This window comes from Panthera tigris, chromosome A1 (assembly GCF_018350195.1).
Source record: "Panthera tigris isolate Pti1 chromosome A1, P.tigris_Pti1_mat1.1, whole genome shotgun sequence".
NCBI classification, from domain to species: Eukaryota; Metazoa; Chordata; class Mammalia; order Carnivora; family Felidae; genus Panthera; species Panthera tigris.
This window is the reverse complement of record NC_056660.1, coordinates 222,596,478-222,616,176: the sequence shown is the minus strand read 5'-3', so window position 1 is coordinate 222,616,176 and position 19,699 is coordinate 222,596,478. Positions and strand designations below refer to the sequence as shown.

Genomic DNA, 19,699 nt, shown 5'->3' with positions numbered 1-19,699 from the left:
CTCAGTGAACTAGAAACAGAAATGTGCCCTCTCCAACTGATTAAGGGTACATTAAACAAATAACAACAACAAAACAACAGCATACATTATTCTTAATGGTGAAAAACTAACTAGAATTAATTAACAAAGCTATAAGGAAACTAGAAATAAATCTAACAAAGTAAATGAAAGACCTATATGCAAACACTTTATTGAAGTGTTTTATTTAACTTATTTAGACTTCATTAAAGAACATCTAAAGAAATGAAGAGCTCTACCATGTGTGTGGTTAGGAAGACAAAAATAACACAAATAAAACCAACCTTTCCAAATTGATGTGCGTATTGGCTTGCCTGGGTGGCTCAGTTGGTTAAGTGTGGACTTTTGGTTTTAGCTCAGGTCATGATCTCAAGGTTCGTGGGATCAAGCCCCATGTCAGGCTCTGTGCTGATGGCATGGAGCCTGCTTGGGATCCTCTCTCCCTCTCTCTTGGCCCCTCCCCTGGTCTCTCTCTCAAAAGAGTATAAACTTTAACAAAAAGCAAATTGATGTGTATATTCAATGTAACCTATTGAAAATCCCAATGTTCATAGAATTAAAAGCTGATCCTAAAATTTATAATTACTAAGATTATTCAGACTTATATGGAGGAGCACAGTAAAGAATCCTTGCTCTACAATTTACGAGGCTTATTATATGATACCAGTGGCTACACTATTGTCACTATGTAAATCTCTCTCTTACTTTCTAGATGTCATATCTGATTTTTCCCTTGTATTCTTTTATTTCCCAACTAGGTACTTGTTCACCTTTTAAGAGCAGACCAAAGCAATCTGTTTTAGAAATCTGAGGCAAGAATAATTTTATTGGCTCTAGTCATTAGTATCAGCAGCCTTAATTGTCCCTGCATAAATAGTTCTCTGCTCATTTTCCAAGAAGGCAGAATTAGAAGCAAGCTTAGTGTAGTTAGGGATAAAAACAACTGTTTTGTAGGAGAGGATTCTGGAAAGACTACATCTTGAGAAAAGCCTACAACAAAAGAGTTAGGTGTCTGATTGTTTTCAGCCTTTGCCTTCTCAGTGTCCCCACTCTGTCTTGCTCACGACGTCCTCTGGACTGGAATGGCCTTGCACTCATTCCATACCAGAGTCCAGGAAACTCCACTCTTCTAGATGGAAATGGACTCTATGTTTACCAAATATTGCTTTATCAATTCAATGCATAATTACTATTCCTTTCCTTAATGGCGAAAAACATAGTGTTCAGCAGCAGACAAATGACAGATTGTGTTCTGTGGGGAAGCTGAATGGATTCTAAGCTTAGTGTGGTTGGGACTAATGACCTGTGTGCCCTGCCCTGCCACGGCAACCACAGGAGATACTGATGAAGAGATACGAGAAACAGAACGTTGGAGTAAGCTTACTGTCATTACCGATGCAAATCGAATAACTGCTGTCTATTTACTAAATGTCGGATGATTTGTAAAAACTGTGCCTTTAATTCCATAAAATTAGAGGCTGGAAACACACGATGGTTTTGTAGCCACTTGTAGCCTACCTGCGTACATTCTGGTATTTTCTGCTCAATAATAAAATTTGCTAATTCTAAATTAGCAAACTGGCAGGTGCCTTTGGGTTCCTCTTTCTTATTTCCCATGGCCCTTGAGATAGTATGTTACCCTTCAAATGACAATAACTGTACCTATAAAATGTGTACATGTTCAAGTGTGTTAGAAGCATTTTTCTCTGGCAAAAATTAGATAATGTTCCTGAAGTTCTTAATGCAACGTTTCTGTTATTGCTATTATTACTTTTGTCTTCATGCTTTATTTCTAGAAATTGATGTTTTTAATTGATGTATAATTGACATAGAATATTACATGAGTTTCAGGCATACATCAAAGTGATTTGGCAATTATATATATTACAAATTGCTCACCAGGATAATTGTAGTTACCATCTGTCATCATACAAAGTTATGATAATATTAGTGGTTACATTCCTCGGGCTTGAATTTTCACTCCTGTGACTTATTTATTTTATAATTTGAAGTTTGTACTTTTTAATCCATTTCACCTGTATCGCCTACCCACCCCACCCCGTACACCTTCTTCCTCTCTGGCAACCACCAGCTCTTTCTCTGTATTTAGGAGTCTGTGTCTGTTTTTTCTTGTTTCTTCAATTTTAAGTCTTGTGATGGCAGAGTAAATATACTGGAATCAGACGAATTTAAGTATGAATCCCCTTTTCCAGCACTCTTTAGGAAAGTGAAATTTGTAAAGGTATTTATTATTTCTATACCTTGATTACTTAACCTGGTATCCGTTATTTGACTTCCCAAATTGTGTTTCTGAGAAACAATTAACAAAGTCATGTAAATTTTACAACACTGATCCTCAGAGAGCAGACCGCACATCTGAATCCTTTCTGAAGATCACAAACAAAACAGAAACAAAACTTACAGCATGCTGGCGATCCTATACATTTCCATTCCAGCAGAAACTACACTATAAAAAATCACTCATGCTTCATGTAATGCCAATATAAATGCAACTCCATGAGCAGAATGCCCTCCATGAAGATAGGGATTCAGTAAAAGTATTGGCGTAGGATATTTCAATGCAATTGCAAGCTTGATACTATGATTTTTAGAGAATTTTCCATGACTTGAGGAACAATCCATTCTATCCAGTGAGTTTATTTGAAAAGTCTGATACGTGCATGCCACTCTGATTAGTTCACTGATAGAATGGACCGTCCTTTTGCATTTTTAAGGGGGTGAGCAATGAAAGGATAATAAATTTTTCCTCATCAGATACAATCAGAATATGAAAGTGGTTCGTTAATTACAGCAAATCCGTTAACATACGACAACATTAATGAAAATCATATGTATATATTTCAAATATTTGTATTAAAATATCTGAATATCTTATCATTCACTGATCTCTAAACTGTGAGGTACAGATAAGGCCTTATTTCTGAGCATAGATCTGCTGCTTGGGGTTCAACTTCACCATTCTTGAAAGAAATCCCACTCACTGCAGCATTTATGGGCTCCGAATTTATTCCAAGTGAAGGAAGCACATGAAAATATGTTCAAAGAAGTTTTAAGCACAGCAGCATTATAATGAAACTCCCTGAAATTTTATAATAGTCTTATTTTTCTCCAAAATGACAACTCTTTGTTGTTGTTGTTGTTGTTAGTTAAAATCACTTTTATCAAGCCTTAGGAAAACTTAAGCTTGAATTACACAAATCCTGATTCCATTATGCACATATCTGACATCACTTGGTATAATAATTTAAATAAATGAAATAATTACAAAGACAAGTTTATCAGGATTTGAAATAGAAATTCAGGAAGTAAACTTTGGATTTTGGCCAGGATATAGCAAATGATACCAGACTAACCTGCTTATATAGAGGCTATAGAACTGAAAATATAAAACTGAAAATAGACAGTGAAGAACTATGCTTCCTGAGAGAAGAGAGAAGCCTAAGCTCCCAAGATCTCCTCCAGCTTTGATATTACATTCATCATAACCACATGGGATATAGTCCAGGGAGGAAAGGCTAGTTGTTTAACATTCAAAAATCAATGAATATCATTCACCACACACACATAATTATTTCAATAGATGCAGAAAAGAGATAACAAAACATAATGCCTGTATTTGATTTCAAGAAGGAAAAAAAAAAACACTCAGTAGATTAAGAAGAGAAGAGGTTTCCTCAACCTGAATAATTGTCTAACAAAACCTACAATTGTCGTACTTATAAGGGAAAGATTGAATCTTTTTTAATGTTTTATTTATTTTTAAGACAGAGAGAGCATGGGTGGGGAAGGGGCAGAAAGAGGGAGACACAGAATCCGAAACAGGCTCCAGGCTCTGAGCTGTCAGCACAGAGCCCCACGTGGAGCTTGAACTCACGAGCTGTGAGATCATGACCTAAGCCAAAGTCGGACGCTCAACCTACTGAGCTACCGGGACTCCCTGAAAGATGAATGTTTTAACTTAAGGATCAGAGAAACGAAAAAAGGCAGGGATACATTCTGTAGCAATTCTCTTGAGAATCATGTGAAAGCAATTAGACAGAAAAAGAAATAAATGTTATGTCAATTGCAAAGTGAGAAACAAATCTATATTTCACAGATGAACATCTGTGTAGAAAAGACCAACTAATCTACAAAAAGCTACTGCCACTAGCTTATATTTATTTCTATGACAATTAAAATAAACAAACAAATACCAAATTTATATAATGTGAAAAAATATAACCACATAAAATATGCTCTATATCTGCAATGTAAAACCTATAAATATTGGTCACATAAATTTAAAATACGTACAGGTGCCCGGGTGGCTCAGTCAGTTAAGCGTCTGACTCTGGCTCAGGTCATGATCTCACCGTCCGTGAGGTCAATCCCCACATTGGGCTCTGTGCTGACAGCTCGGAGCCCGGAGGCTGCTTCAGATTCTGTGTCTCCCTCTCTCTCTGCCCCTCCCCTGCTCATGCTCATGCTCTGTCTCTCTCTCTCGCTCAAGAAATAAACATCAACAATTTTTCTTTTAAATACAAAAAAATAAAATACTTAGATAACTAGAAACATACATTATGTTCATAGATAAAAGGCTCAATAATTTTGAGATACCCATTCTCCTAAACTTGAACTACAGATTCAATGCAATATGAATAAAAATTCTAGCTTATATTGTTGAAGAATTGATAAGCTGATTCTAAAACGTACCTGAAAAAGAAAATGTCCTAAGTTAGCCCAAACAATTTTGAAAAAAGAAGAAAGATGCTGAACGTACTTTCTGATTTTAAGTGTTGCTAAACAGCCACAATAATCAAGACCATGGTATTAGCATAAGACTATATATGTGTGTGTGTGTTTTATATTACATTATATATCATATCATATTATTATCTGCTGATATGATTAATGGTACATACAAAAGAGAGTCCAGAAATTAATCAAAACATTAATGGTCAACTATTAGTGGACAAAATTAACAGATTATTTATTTTATTATTTTTTAATGTTTACTTTTGAGAGAAAGAGAGACTAAGCATGAGCAGGGGAGGAGCAGAGAGAGAGGGAGACACAGAATCTGAAGCCAGCTCCAGGCTCTGATCTGTCAGCACAGAACTTAATGTGAGGCTCGAACCCATAAACCATAAGATCATGACCTGAGCTGAAGTCAGACGCTTAACTGCCTGAACCACACAGGCACCCTGACACAATTATTAGAGAAATAAGAGCATTTATAACAAATCGTCGATCAAGTGGAAATTCATATTTGAAGTAAATTAAACTTGACCCTTACATCTTAGGCTTTTTGTTGTTGTTGTTGTTTTTATGTTTATTTATTTTTGAGAGACAGAGAGGGTGTGCGTGAGCAGGGGAGAGGCAGAGAGAGAGGGGGGAGAGAGAAAGAATCCCAAGCAGTCTCTGTGCTGCCAGTGCAGAACCCAACAGTGCAGAGTTCCAGGGGCTGGAACTCACTCACAAACTGTGAAATCATGACCTGAGCCGAAAACAAGAGTCAGACATTTAACCAACTAAGCCGCTCAGGTGCCCCAACACTTACATCTTATCATGTATATAAAATACTACTCAAAGTAAACCACCGAACAAAATATAAAACCTTAAATTTAAATATATAAGAACAGATAGGTTAATATTTTGTTACCTTGTGTTTACTAAAGAATTCCCTAAAGTATGTTCAGATTCATAGAAAGATATTAAAACACCTTTTCTTAAATGTTTACAATTTCAAGTAACACACAAGCTGAGACTTTAGGACAGTTAATATAATTTTGGAACTGAATGCAAACATATTTTAGGGTGGAATTTTTCTGCATTAAACAAAATATTAAGTAAGAACTTTAACTCATATATTAAAGAAGCATAATAAATTCTGGGTCAATCACATGTATTTATTATAAACATGTTAAACATTCTCTCTTTGAAAAACATTTGAGAATACTTCGAAGGATATATTATATGCTCCTGGTATGTGCACCAATTACATATATTGAGAACATTTATATTTACAATAGGAAACATGTACAGGATATGTTATATCAGCAGTATCAATAATACATGAAGCTATAAAAACTGAAAACAATCAAAATGCATTGGACTTTTTAAGCTCAGATTAAAAAAGATTGATTTTTTCATCATAGTAAAGATAGAAAAACAAAAACAAACAAACAAAAAACTTCAGCTGTATTTCTTTACCTGGATGGATCTGATAATAGCACTGATTAAAAAAAAAAAGTTAATATAATATTAACCCATTTATAATATAGAATATCCATGTACCAAAGATGTAGTTATATACATAAATATGGAAATATAAATGTCCAAAACATATTTGGTAAAATGATAAAGAAAAGAAAGGGACAAAATAATACAAAATTCAATATTGATGAGCTCTGGTTGGAATAAAGAAGGATGTAATAGTGTATTTCAAGCTTATTGCTTTGAGGTAAGGGCTCTTAAATTGGTGTTCAATTTATTATTTAAACGGATTACATACTTGATATATCAATATATTTGATATATATTGTAATTCTAATTGGAAAACATTTGGTACAATTACTTAAATTTATTCAAATATTAACAGAGATAGATGTGTGTATACATAATGTACACATGCCCCACATATGTATACACATTTTCATTCATTATATCAAGTTATGTTTTAATTTCTAACTAAGGACAATTTTCATAGTTGAGTTATCAATGTCTTCCTTATGAGTTGTGAAATTTGTGCTTTTATAAAACTTTCTCTATTTCCAAAGTCTTAGTGTGTTAACCAACATTTCAAGTTTCATTTTTGTCTTCTACATACTACAATTACTTATTTTGATTCGTTGTGATGTAGATAAGTTTACTTTCATTTCGCGAGCCAGATTCATAATTGTGTCTTCATCCGTTTGTTCAAGTGTCCATCCATTCTCCCTACTGACTGGCACGCAACCCAGCCTTGTAGCACCTGACTGTGTGGTTCTTAGAAAATACAGCTTGTGTCAACACGGGTTTTAAGTTGCTCTGTGGTTTAGTATGTCATTAATTGTTACTATATTTTGCTCTGTGTGCTTGAAAATTATATTTGTTCTTTAAATTTACTCATTGGCAGATAATCAAATATCAAGTGCTTTTATTTTGTTCCATGAAACACTTTTATAATTACTGCCTTTTTTGGTCTAATTCATAAAACATGTCTGAGAGAGGTCTATTAACTGTTTCCTGTAAGATTATGTTTTATTTACTTTAAAGATAGTTTATTAGGCTCATAGAAGTTTCAAATTATTATATCACTCTGATGACATATACTATATGTCAGTATGGCAAGACCTTCTCATCATCACGATAGCTTTTTGTTTTAAAGTATATTTTGTTTAACACTAACAGTTCTAATACTAACAGTTTTGCCAGATTTCTTTTGCTTAGAATTATCTTTTTATTACTGTATTCTTTTATTTTAAAACTATCCACACCTTTATATTTCATATGAGCCTATTACAAGTACCATAAAGATGATTTTCTTACTTTGCTTCAGTATGTTTTCCTTTTTTTTTAAACAGGAGAGTTTATTATAATTATACCACTTTGGTTACTAATATATATTTTTACCACTTTATTGTATGCTTCAAACTTGTCCTAATATTTTGTCTTTATCCCTTCTAATATTATCTTCCAGCATATTGTTTAAGGTTTTATCCTTGTTATGTCCTCTCTGTAATTTTAAATATGTATACTAAATTTCTTTCCTTTTTTAACTCAGAAATATTAACATGCTTGGGTATCTCGGGAAAATATAAGAACAATCAACATCTTTACTCTTTTTCTAAATACTGTAATAACTTTTAAAAAAAAATTTTAAATGTTTATTTTTGAGACAGAGACAGAGCATGAATGGGGGAGGGGCAGAAAGCCAGAATCCAAAGCAGGCTCCAGGCTCTGAGCTGTCAGCACAGAGTCCGATGTGGGGCTTGAACCCATGGACTGTGAGATCAAGACCTGAGCTGAAGTTGGACACTCAACTGACTGAGCCACTCAGGCGTCCCTGTAATAACTTTTTTTAATGTTTGTTTGTTTTGAGAGAGAGAGAGAGAGAGTGCACTTGTGTGGGGGTGGGGCCGAGAGAGAGGAGAGAGACAGAACCCCAAGCAGGCTCCACACTGACTGTGGAGCCCAACACGGGGCTCGATATCATCATCTGAGATCATGAGGTCATGACCTGAGCCAAAATAAAGAGTTGGACACTTAACCAACTGAGCCACCCAGGGAACCCCACCATTGTAATAACTTTTAAATGTTTCAATTTGGATCAAGTTTCTCACAAGTTTATACCTGTAAGTAATAATGATAATATTGAGAAGATGCTGATGATACTTATGGGTTTGTTAATCTATCAAATTTGACGTTTTGTTATTACAAAGAAAGGTGTCCTCATGTGTACCATTTCCTTTGTCATCATTCCTTATTGAATCTTAAACCGTCCTTTGGAGATAATTTTATTTCTTTTTAATAAATTTTTTAATAGCAGTGTAAACTTTCTCACGTTGGTTGTTTGAAATTTTTTCTGTATTACGCATTTTCCGTTTCTATTGTCACAGAGTTATTGAGGCCAAGGTGATCTAAAATGATTTGTAAGAAGTATCATATACTCAATTTTCTAATGGGTAGAACTTTCACATTTTCATCCCCCTGACCCAGAACTAAAGTGAAAACTGAAGATACACATTACCTCTATCCTGTAGTCGGCAGGGCATGTGTGTGTGTGTGTGTGTGTGTGTGTGTGTGTGTGTGTGTATCTATTTTGGGTCACTCATTATGAGTGCCATGTTTTGGAACCTTACTTTATTTGGGAATATTTATCTTCCTTACAAGAGAGCTACATGGTATTATTTATTTAAAAGGGATATTCAAGTAGCTCTCTAGATAATAGATTAAAAGAGGCTAGGGTTAAGTGCAAAATACCATTCAGGAAACTATTGGAGTATTCCAGCTGAGGGCTGATGCTTATTTGGGCAGGGATGGGAAAGAGCAAAATGTGATGAAGCGGTTGACTTATGCATACTTTTTAAAGTATAGCTGATGGAAGTTTCTGGTGAGTTGGATGTATAGCATGAGAGAAAAAGAGGAGTCAAATATGACACTGAGTGATTTCATAAGCAATCTGGACTAAAGCCATCACTATTGTGATAGTTAATTCCTTGGAGGAGTGGATTTAGGGAGAAATTGGATTTTGAGCAAAATATTTACTTGGAGCATTCTGAGTTTGAGATCTCCTAGAGGAGTTATTAAGCGTCTAATATGGATTTCAAGGGAAAAGTGGATGTGTATTTCCATTTGAGAGTCATCTACATGTAGGTGTTATGCAAATCCACTAGACTGAATGATATTACATGGGCAATAACTCCAGGTAAATCCGAAGTTTGAAAATCAGAATGCCCCACCATTCAATGAGTGGAGAGATGAGGAGGAACTATGAAGCACACTGAGATAGAAGAACGAGCAAAGGAAGAAAAGCATCTGGAGAATGCTGAGTCCATAAGCCTGTGTCTTGAAACAGTCTGTGTCTTGAAACAGTTGTCAGTTGTACCAAATGTTGCCGCTTTGCTGAACAAATGGAGGAGAGAATTATACTTTATAGTTTGGAATATGGAGGACAGGTATAATTTTGGTGAAGTCATCGAGGCAAGTCTTTGTAGAGTGGATTTGAAAGAGCCTGGGAACAGAGAATTCAGGGTGTGAATATAGGCAACCCTTTCAAGGAGTTTATCAGGAAAGGGAACACTAAAGTTATATCTGGAGAGAAACACTAGATCGAGGTAGGTTTTCAGTTTTTGTTTAAGTTTTATTTTCAGATAGAATATAAAGCCTATTTTTGAGGACAGAGGAATTATGTATCAGACAGGGGCAAATGAAGATGTGGGGAGGAAATAAATGACAGTGCATAGACTGAGGGTGAACAAGAAAGGTCAGGATTTCAGGCGTACATGGAGGGGTGGTCATAAGCCTGGAATGGAGTGTTCACTCCCAGTAACCTGAAGGGAGATAGATTTAAGGAAACTAAGGACCACAGTATTAGTTAGGTTGGTAGACATCATGGCAGGACGCTGTGGAAACCCTTTCTTGATTGTTATTATTGAATAAGAATTAGAGAAACAAGATTGTCTGAGGTATGCAAGGAACCTGGCAAAAGTTTTGGAAATTTGAGGAGCAAGGAGAACTACAAAATAAATATCTAGCACTGCTGTACAGAATTGTTTCAGTGATCCAAGTTCCTTTGGAATGAAGAAATTTGTTCTAATGCTTCTAGAATTTGATACTGATATCGGGATAGTGCAATGTCTAAGAATTCAAATGTATCAACATTTGAATAGATGCAAGATGTAAGAATAGAATAGAATATATATCATAATTTCCTCACCAAAATTCTCCCCATGGGTAGAACTCAAGAGGTTTCAATGGAATTGCCTACAAGTAAAGATCAAAAATGGGCCTGGAAGGTCCTGAGCTAATGTGAATAACCCCACACATTTTGCCATAATTCATCTCCTTATGGGCACATATTATGTATTAAATACAATTTTTTTTCGAAAAAAGTCAATGGTGATTAATTGAAACCTAATTGGAACAATATTTTTAATGGACATCTGAAGAGATAATTTATCTCACTCTGGATTGAATGAGGATGAGTGCAACCCAATTTAAGGTAGCATTCATCCTGTTACCATATTGAAAGTTAGCATAGTACTTGGTGCTTGTTACTATAAATTGACAGCTCTAAAGCAAAACATGAAATAAAAAGGAATGCAGAAAAGGGAAAAATATATCACGGAGAAATAAAGACAGGGACCCGATCAACATAACTCTGAAGCCTAATTTACCTGTGAAGTTTAAGGTATGTGGGCCGATACATTTCTTTTAAATCTTAGAACAAATTGAATTAATTTTACATATTTTGTAGTTCTCTGTTCCATGGCAACAGGTAACTAATACGCAGACATATACATGCATAAACATATATTTCATGGAAGTATTTTATTGTATTACTTTTGATCATTAGTTAAAGAAAACCAATTTGTTTGGTGTTCTTCCTTTTATGTGCTAAGGAAAAAGTGTCAAATAAGATCCTTTTGTGTGTTAGGTGAAATTACTAATACGAACACACTTGTGAAAGGCGAATTTCATATATCAAAATAAGCACACTGACAATAGCAAAATAATATGTAGAACCTCGAGAGACTTTAACCACCCACTCTTCAGTGATGGAATTTTGTATTGCTTCATGCTGCTGCTAACAAAATTTTATTTCAGATTAAAAAGCAACAAGGATGAATTAATAAAATCTAAATTTAACTCCCATCACCCAAAGTTACAATTGGATTAAATTTGAAATTTGTAGATCCTAATCTTTGAATATGTTTGCACAAAAATTGAAAAAAAAAAACTAAAAAGATTGAATAAATACAGTAAAACGTTGGACTGTGAGTTACTTGTTCTGTGAGTATTCTGCAAGATGAGTAAACATTTCTAGTAAATTTTAACTTGATAAATGAACAATGTCTTGCAACATGAGTAGTACACGATGCTGAATATCACATGATCACAACTGAGCCAATGGTTCTTCTCTCTCTCTCTCTCTCTCTCTCTCTCTCTCTCTCTCTCTCTCCTCTCCCTCCCTGCAGGATTGTGGGTGATTGTCTCCCATGTTCAGATGCTTGTTCTCAAGCTGCAGTGTTTGACACAAATCAGTGACTTTTCAGAACGCTGGAAGGAGCCCACAACTGGCACTAGTATATTTTTTGTCACTTCAAAGCATCTATGGACAGTCCTTTGCTTTTCCATCCAAGAGTAAGCTGAGGAATGCTTTGCTTCTTTCTAGGACAGGCTGCCTGCAGATATAGACCCTTTCTTCTGCTGCCTTATTGCCATTTACATTAAATACAGTATATGACAAGAAAGAGTTTATTAATAAAGTCAACATCCATATGAGCATATACAATGGCCTCCATGAAGAAAAAGATTCCAGTGAGTAAATAGACAGCAGTGATTCCATTAGTAATCATGAAAGTTGTCCTACACAATAACCCTCTTCTCTTGTCTCACATCAGCCACGAAGGTTTTCAAAGGTAAGTGCAGGTTAATTTACTTATTTCTCTTTATATTTTGTATTTTCTTTTTTTTAAATTTGTTTTAATGTTTATTTATTTTTGAGACAGAGACAGAGTGTGAGCAGGAGAGGGACAGAGAAAGAGGGAGACACAGAATCCAAAGCAGGCTCCAGGCTCTGAGCTGTCAGCACAGAGCCCAATGTGGGGCTGAAACTCACAGACTGCTAGATCATGACCTGAGGGGAAGAGGGATGCTTAACCAATTGAAACACCCAGGCATCCCTATAGTTTGTATTTTCTTTATTATTTTGTATTATATTAGAGTATTATGATCATGTTTATATGAGTATTTTTGGGTTGTGGAATGAATCATCTGAGTTTCCCTTATTTTTTATGGGGAATTGGCTTTGTATACAAGTGCTTTGGATTACAAGCATGTTTCTGGAACAAATTATGCTCGCAAACCAAGGTCTTACTGTAAACAGCATGTAAACTTTGGTTTCTGGACTGTTATGAACATAATTTGTTTAGAGAAATCAAATAGCTGAGGTGAATACTGTAACAATGCAAAAAAAAACAACGTTATTGTTTTAACTTGTGAACTCTGGTAAGAGCGGAACCTTTTGGACTCATCAGAAGTATATATTACAGTAGCACATCCCTGGATTTTGCCAACAGCTATCAGCAAGGAATGAACAATAGGGGGTCCCATTTTGGTGTATTGCTCAGGTGAAATAAACTCTCATATTCAGGGCACAGAATAAGGACAAATAGGATATTTAAGGCAAAATGGGAAATATATATAGTTTAGTTACCACAATGAAGTATTTGGCAATTAAAGTAGATCCAGAAATGAAGGACAAACAATATTCACGTATTTAAAACAGCTTGATGTGTCAGGAAATATTCTTAATATTTGTGAATGCTATGATAAACAAAGATAAACTAGACCTGATTCCTAGATTTGAGATGTTCACAATCTAGTAGAGGTGAACAGTATTACAATAAAATATGATAAATGTTATACTTAAATCCAATAAGTGATAAGTGCTCTATGAAGGCAGGCACCAAGTGAGAGCATAGGAGGAACTGTAAAATCTGCCTGAGAAGTTGAGCAAAGTTTCACAGATGCTGTGACATATGAACTAGTTCTTAAAAGTAAATAGATGTTTGTAAAGCAGAACAAAAGGGGAAGAAGGCATTGGCAGAGGAACGGATTATAAAATTATTGAAAGAACATGAGGATCTGTGATTAAAAGTGCCATAGACAATTTTTCTGAGAATGAAGCTGAGAACAGACAGGGCTGAGTTTTATAAAGAAAAGCTACACATGTTCTATGCTGCGTTAGTTTCTTAGGCACGCAGGGCATGTGTGTGTACTGATGTCTTTGGGATTAGTCCTAAATGGAGCTATGACATAAGTTAAATTGTGATTGGAAGGAAGCAATGTTTCTTAAAATCAATTTACATTAGAATTGCATAAGTCATGAGGGCACCTGGGGGGCTCAGTCAGCGGTGGTTGAGCGTCTCCTCTTGATTTCAGCTCATGTCATGATCCCAGGGCCCTGGGACTGAGCCCAAGGTGAGCATGGAACCTACTTAAGATTTCCTCTCTCTCTCCCTGTGCCTCTCCCCAGTGCTCCCTCTCTCTCTTTTTAAAATAAACTTAAAAAAAAAAAAATCCCATAAACCAGTGGTTCTGTAACAAGCATGGGTGAAAACTACTTAGGGAGCCTGATAAAACCCTAGATACTGGACTACGTAAGTCTCTAATTCATGGTGTGCCCAGATAATTGGTCAGACAGTATTCTGTTTGTTTCTATGAGGGTGATTTTAAATTAACATGGAAATTGGTAGACTTAAGTAAAGCTGATTGTTCTTCATAATGTGAGTCAGCCAGGCCTTATCCAATCAGTTAAAGACCTTCAAAGAAGGAAAGGCTGACCCTCCCTTGAATAAGAGAAAATTCTCTTGCCTGATTACCTTTAAACTGAGATAAAGACTATTCCCAGTTTTGGCTTTTAGACTTGACCTGGGACATTGGCTCTGAAGATTTTGGATTTCCCAGCCTCCATAACTGCCAATTCCTTACAATAAATCTCCTTATTGGTTCTGAATCCTTCTGGTCTTGAATCCTACTGGTTCTGTTCCTCTATAGAACCCTGACTGATACAGGTACAGCTGGACACAGAATGCAGGCTAACCTTTACTCAACCTTCATCTCAAAACTGAATCCATGCATTTTCCTTCTCTATGAAACCTTTGCTAATTCCCCAAGAGAGCTTAAGCTACCATGACTTTATGTTTCCTAACCCTAAAAACCTTATGGCCACAGTGATTATCCATAATGCAATTACATATTTATCTCGTCTTCTGCATGAGATTCTTGAATTCCTCAAAAGTGAAGTAGGGTCCTCAATGTCTTTAGCGCCTAACATATGACAAGCTTAGCAAGTATCATTTATTAATACATCTGGAATGAGTTAATTAATACATATTTTAGGATAGAAATGATAAATTATACCATACCAAAGTACTAGAGGTCTTGCGAAGAAAGGAGAAAATTCAAGTGAAAATATGACCAAGAAAGCAGGGAGAGATCAGAAATGAACAGTATTAGCTGGATTTTGCTATTAGTAAGTTAAGACCATAATACCAGGTTCTGAAGAGTAGTGGGGACAAAAATATGCATTATCTTGAGTTTAGGCATAAACAAGGAAATGTAGGAAAACAGTAGCTATTTTGTGGAGAAAGATATATTAAGAATGATTTATTGGGGCGCCTGGATGGCTCAGTCGGTTAAGCGTCCAACTTCAGCTCAGGTCACGATCTCGCGGTCCGGGAGTTTGAGCCCCGCGTCGGGCTCTGTGCTGACTGCTCAGAGCCTGGAGCCTGTTTCAGATTCTGTGTCTCCCTCTCTCTGCCCCTCCCCTACTCATGCTCTGTCTCTCTCTGTCTCAAAAATAAATAAATGTTAACAAAAAATTAAAAAAAAAAAAAGAATGATTTATTGAGGGCCCACTACTGCCACTATTCTAACAGGGAGTCACATAAGGGGAAGAGAAGGCCATGGCATGCAAGTTTGAAACAATATTTACTCTTTAGTAGAAGGAACAAGCTTTCATCTTTTTTCAGGTATTTTAGGGTCTTCATAGGCAGAATTCTAAAGATGGCAGCATGAGATTCCTGTTTCTTGGTTATTCAACCAAACATGAGTCTAGGTACAGCTGTGTAAGGGTTTTGTTGATGTTGTTCAAGTCCCAATTCAGTTAACTTTAGAATAAAGGGATTATCTGGGTGGGCCTGACCCAATCAGGTGAACTCCTTTGCAAACAGAGTCTTTCTCCAGCTGGTAGCAGAAGAGAAAGTCAAAGAGATTCAAAGCATGAAAAGGACTCAATACACTGCTGCTCCTTTGAAGAAGGTAAGGACCACATGAGAAAGAATGCAGGCAGTCTCGAGAAGAAAGCTGCCCTTGCTGAGGACGGGAAGAAAATGGAAACCTCATAACTACATCCTAAGCAAGTAGACTCTGGCAACAAGAAGAATGAGATTAAAGCAGATTCTTCCCCAGCCTCCAGATAAGAACCCATCCCAGCTGACACCTGACTTCAGTCTTACTGGGCCCTATACAAGGAATCTAGTGGAACCCTCCTGGACTTCTCACCTATGGAAATCATGTGATTATTTGCTACCCAAAAATAGAAATGTAATGGAAATGACTAAATAGTTATATTATGGATCATATGAATGGAAGGCATTGTTACTTGTACAGAAATATTCCACGCATTTAGTGAGAAAGTACTCTTCTCCAAGAACTGTGATATGTGATGAGAATACAACTCTTTCTATTTCTCTAATCAAAGACAGCTTGCTGCATTTATCTAATTCTTAGTGTCTTCTTTAAAATCATGGAGATAATCGGGGTGCCTGGGTGGCTCAGTTGGTTGAGTGTCCAACTTCGGCTCGGGTCATGATCCTGCAGTTTGTGAGTTCGAGCCCTGCGTCGGGCTCTGTGCCTGGAGCCTGCTCCAGATTCTGTGTCCCCCTCTCTCTCTGCCCCTCCCCCGCTCTTGTTCTGTTTCTCTCTCTCTAAAATCATGGAGACAGTCTTATGTCACAGAATGCATTTTTAAAATAAATAATAAAATAAACCTCAATCAGTGAAAATATCTGTCCAAAACTTGATGCAATGAACATCAGCTTCCCTAAAGGGCCATGTTAGAAAGAGCACAGCTCTCAGAACCAAACTATCTGGATTCATATTTTGTATGAGTCTCGATTTCCTTATCTATAAAGTGAAAATAATGCCTGTCCTCTCTATTTCAGAGATTTTTGTTAGGATGATGTGTCTGTGAAAGTTGACCATACAAAAGCAAGATATCTTTTAGCTATATTTAGCAGCAGTGGGGAAGGCTTTCATGGACCAGACTCATGCTTTCTGCCTTTACCATGTGACTGGGCAGCTGAGTTGACCTAGAACCAAAGAAGAAAAGAGAGCAGAATCGAACACCATGTAAATAAGAGCTGCATGCCATTTGGACCCTACTTACATGTTCAGAGACCCACATGCATTTTTATGCCACCCTATACTCTCACACTGATCCCTTAGCAAGTGGCCCGTTCAGCTGAAGAAAGGGATTCTTTTTAGTTTTTTATGTTTTTCTGTGCACAGATGTGGTTTGCTCTCATATACTCTTAAATCCTAAATCCTGGTGCACTGCTTCATCTCCCCAGAAGGGGCATCTTTCTCTTACTTGCACAACACTTAAGGTAGGCTAAACAAAAAACAAAAAACAAAACACACACACACACACACACACACATATATATATATATATATATATATATATATATATATATATATAGTACTTTAAACTATAAGCTTCTAGGGGCAGCTGGGTGTCTCAGTCGCTTAAGCCTCTGAATTGATTTTGGCTCAAGTCATGATCTCAAGGTCATGAGATTGAGCCTCACGTTGGCTCTGTGCTGAGCATGGGGCCTGCCTGATAGTCTCTCTCTCTTTCTCTCTCTCTCTTTCTCTCCCTCTCTCCCTCTGCTCTTCCTCCCACTCACACAACTCTCTCTCTCTCTAAAATTTAAAACAAAACAAAACTTCTAAATGTCATTCCATAGAGCACCAAGCTCTTCCAAAACTTATATTAAGATGTTTAGAAACCTGATTTCATTTCTGCAAAAGACAACATCAAACAAATGAGTAAACAACAGACCACCTGGGAGAAAATATTTGTAAAATGCACATCTGATGAAGATCCCTTAAAGTTTACTTATAAGAAAACAAAACCTGATTAAAAAATGGGCCAAGGACCTTAACAGACCCCTCATCAAAGAAGACATACAGAGGGCAAATGAATGTATGAAAAGATGTTCCATATATTTGTCATCAGAGAAATATAAATTAAAGCAACAATGAGATACCACTACGTACCTGACAAAAACTGGCCCAAATCCAGAAACACTGACAACAGCAAATGCTGATGACGATGTAGACCAACAGCAACTCTCATTCATTGTTGGTGGGAATGCAAAATGGCGCAGCCACTTTGGAAAATAGTTTGTCAGTTTCTTACAAACCACATACACCCTTACTATATGATCCAGTAAATTCACTGCTTGGTAACTACCCAAAGAAATGGAAAACTTTTATCCATACAAAAACCTACAAATATGTGTTTATACTGTAGTGGCTTTGTTCATGATTGCAAAAACTTGGAAACAACCAAGGTGTCCTTCAGTACCTGAATTGATACACAAACTGTGGTACATCCAGACAATGGGATGCTATTATTACAAAGAAATGAGCTATCAAGCCATGAAAAGACATGGCAGATCCTTAAGTGTGCCTATATTACTGAGGGAAAAAGCCAATCTGAAAAGGCAACTTACTGTATGATTCAAACTCTATGACATTCCAGAAAAGGAAAAACTAAGGAGCCAATAAAAAGATCAGTGGTCACCAAAATCAGAGTAAGTAGAGACGGATAAGCAGTATACATGGGGTTTTAGAGCAGTGACAATACCACGTATGATACTATAATAATGAATACGCGCCATCATACCTTTGTCTAAACCCAGGGAACACCAAGAACGAAACACGTTAAACTATAGACTTTGCGTGATTATGACGTGTCAATGTAGGTTCATCAGTTGTGACAAATGTATCACACTGGCGGAGGATGCTGATGATGAAGGATGTCATACATGTGTAGATGTGGGGTCTATTTGGGAAATCTCTGTCCCTACCTCTCAATGTTGCTGTGGACCTACAACTGCTCTACCAAAAAATCAAGCCTTAAAAAAAAATCCAGTTTATAAAAAGCATCGAGTACATTTCCGAACAGAATATATTAGTAAATACTTTGGTAATGTGGCTGAATTTAATGTTACTGTTTACGAACAACCGTAAATGGAAGGGCCCCCAGTGATATTTAATAAGGCACTTATGACAAGCAACCGGTGAATGAATGTGCACTTCCTGAAACAGTCTCCAATATGGGTATGAAGTCCTCACTATTTCTCACTCCTTCTACATACCCATTTATAATTAGGATTACATTATGTTTAGTAATGCTTATTGAGGTGCCCCTAAGGCTTTGAGCCTTCTAAAATTATCATCTATAAAATGCAGGATAATACAATCTATTATACTGCTTTACTTTGTAGATAGGTATTAACCGATTTCCCATAAGAAGTACTAACAAATAGCAAAAAAAAAAAAAAAGAAAAAAGCACTTATTAAATATATATTTAAGATGTTACTTAAGTAAAAATGGACATTTCTTTTGGTAATGATTGCAAATAATATAATTTTCATGGTATACATATACTCATGCACATTCATAAATTAGTTAGTTTCTACTTGATACAAATATTATTTGGACTGAGGTGAGATTTAGAAACTAAAGTATGGTTTCTGATTGAAATAATTCTGGAGTAAAACTGGAAGTTATTTTAAAGTAAGTTTCCTGTTTTTTTTTTCTTTTCTGAAAAATATCATTTTCTCCAGGGATTCTTTCCCTCCATCTTCTCTACACAGAACCTGTTCCCAAAAACCACACAATCTTTTCTGAGTCTTTTCAATGTCTTCATCACTTCTTGGATATATTAATCCATTAATTCCTTTATTTTTGCAACTGATATTGAATGAGCTCTTATCACTTGACAGTCATTTATTTGTCATTAGGTGACAAAGAACATGTAATTCCAGTCCTAGTCTGGTTATTTTGAAAATGAAAATTAACCAGAATGATCATAAATGAACCCACTCATGTATTCTTTATAACACTCATTTAAAAGTAATTAGCGAATGCTTATTTTCAAAGAGAATATTATGCTGGAGAAAATTCTCTAAATGGGAGCCACTTGAGCTAATTTTGCAGATGTAAAAACATAAAAATTCAGGCAGAATATAAAAAGCTGGGGTAGTCTAATTATTAATTGGTAACGGGGGACATTATAAAAGTGCATAAACCATAAGGAGCTATCACCCCACACCCACTAGAATGATTATAATCAAAAGATACATAACAATAAATATGGGTAATAATATAGAG

General features: G+C 36.1%; 1 protein-coding gene across 5 annotated transcripts in view; it reads right to left on the bottom strand.

Moving 5' to 3' along the window:
* Positions 1–19,699, bottom strand: part of CDH18 (cadherin 18) — a 526,050-nt gene that overhangs the window by 40,683 nt on the left and 465,668 nt on the right. The gene's annotated exons all lie outside the window — the stretch shown is intronic.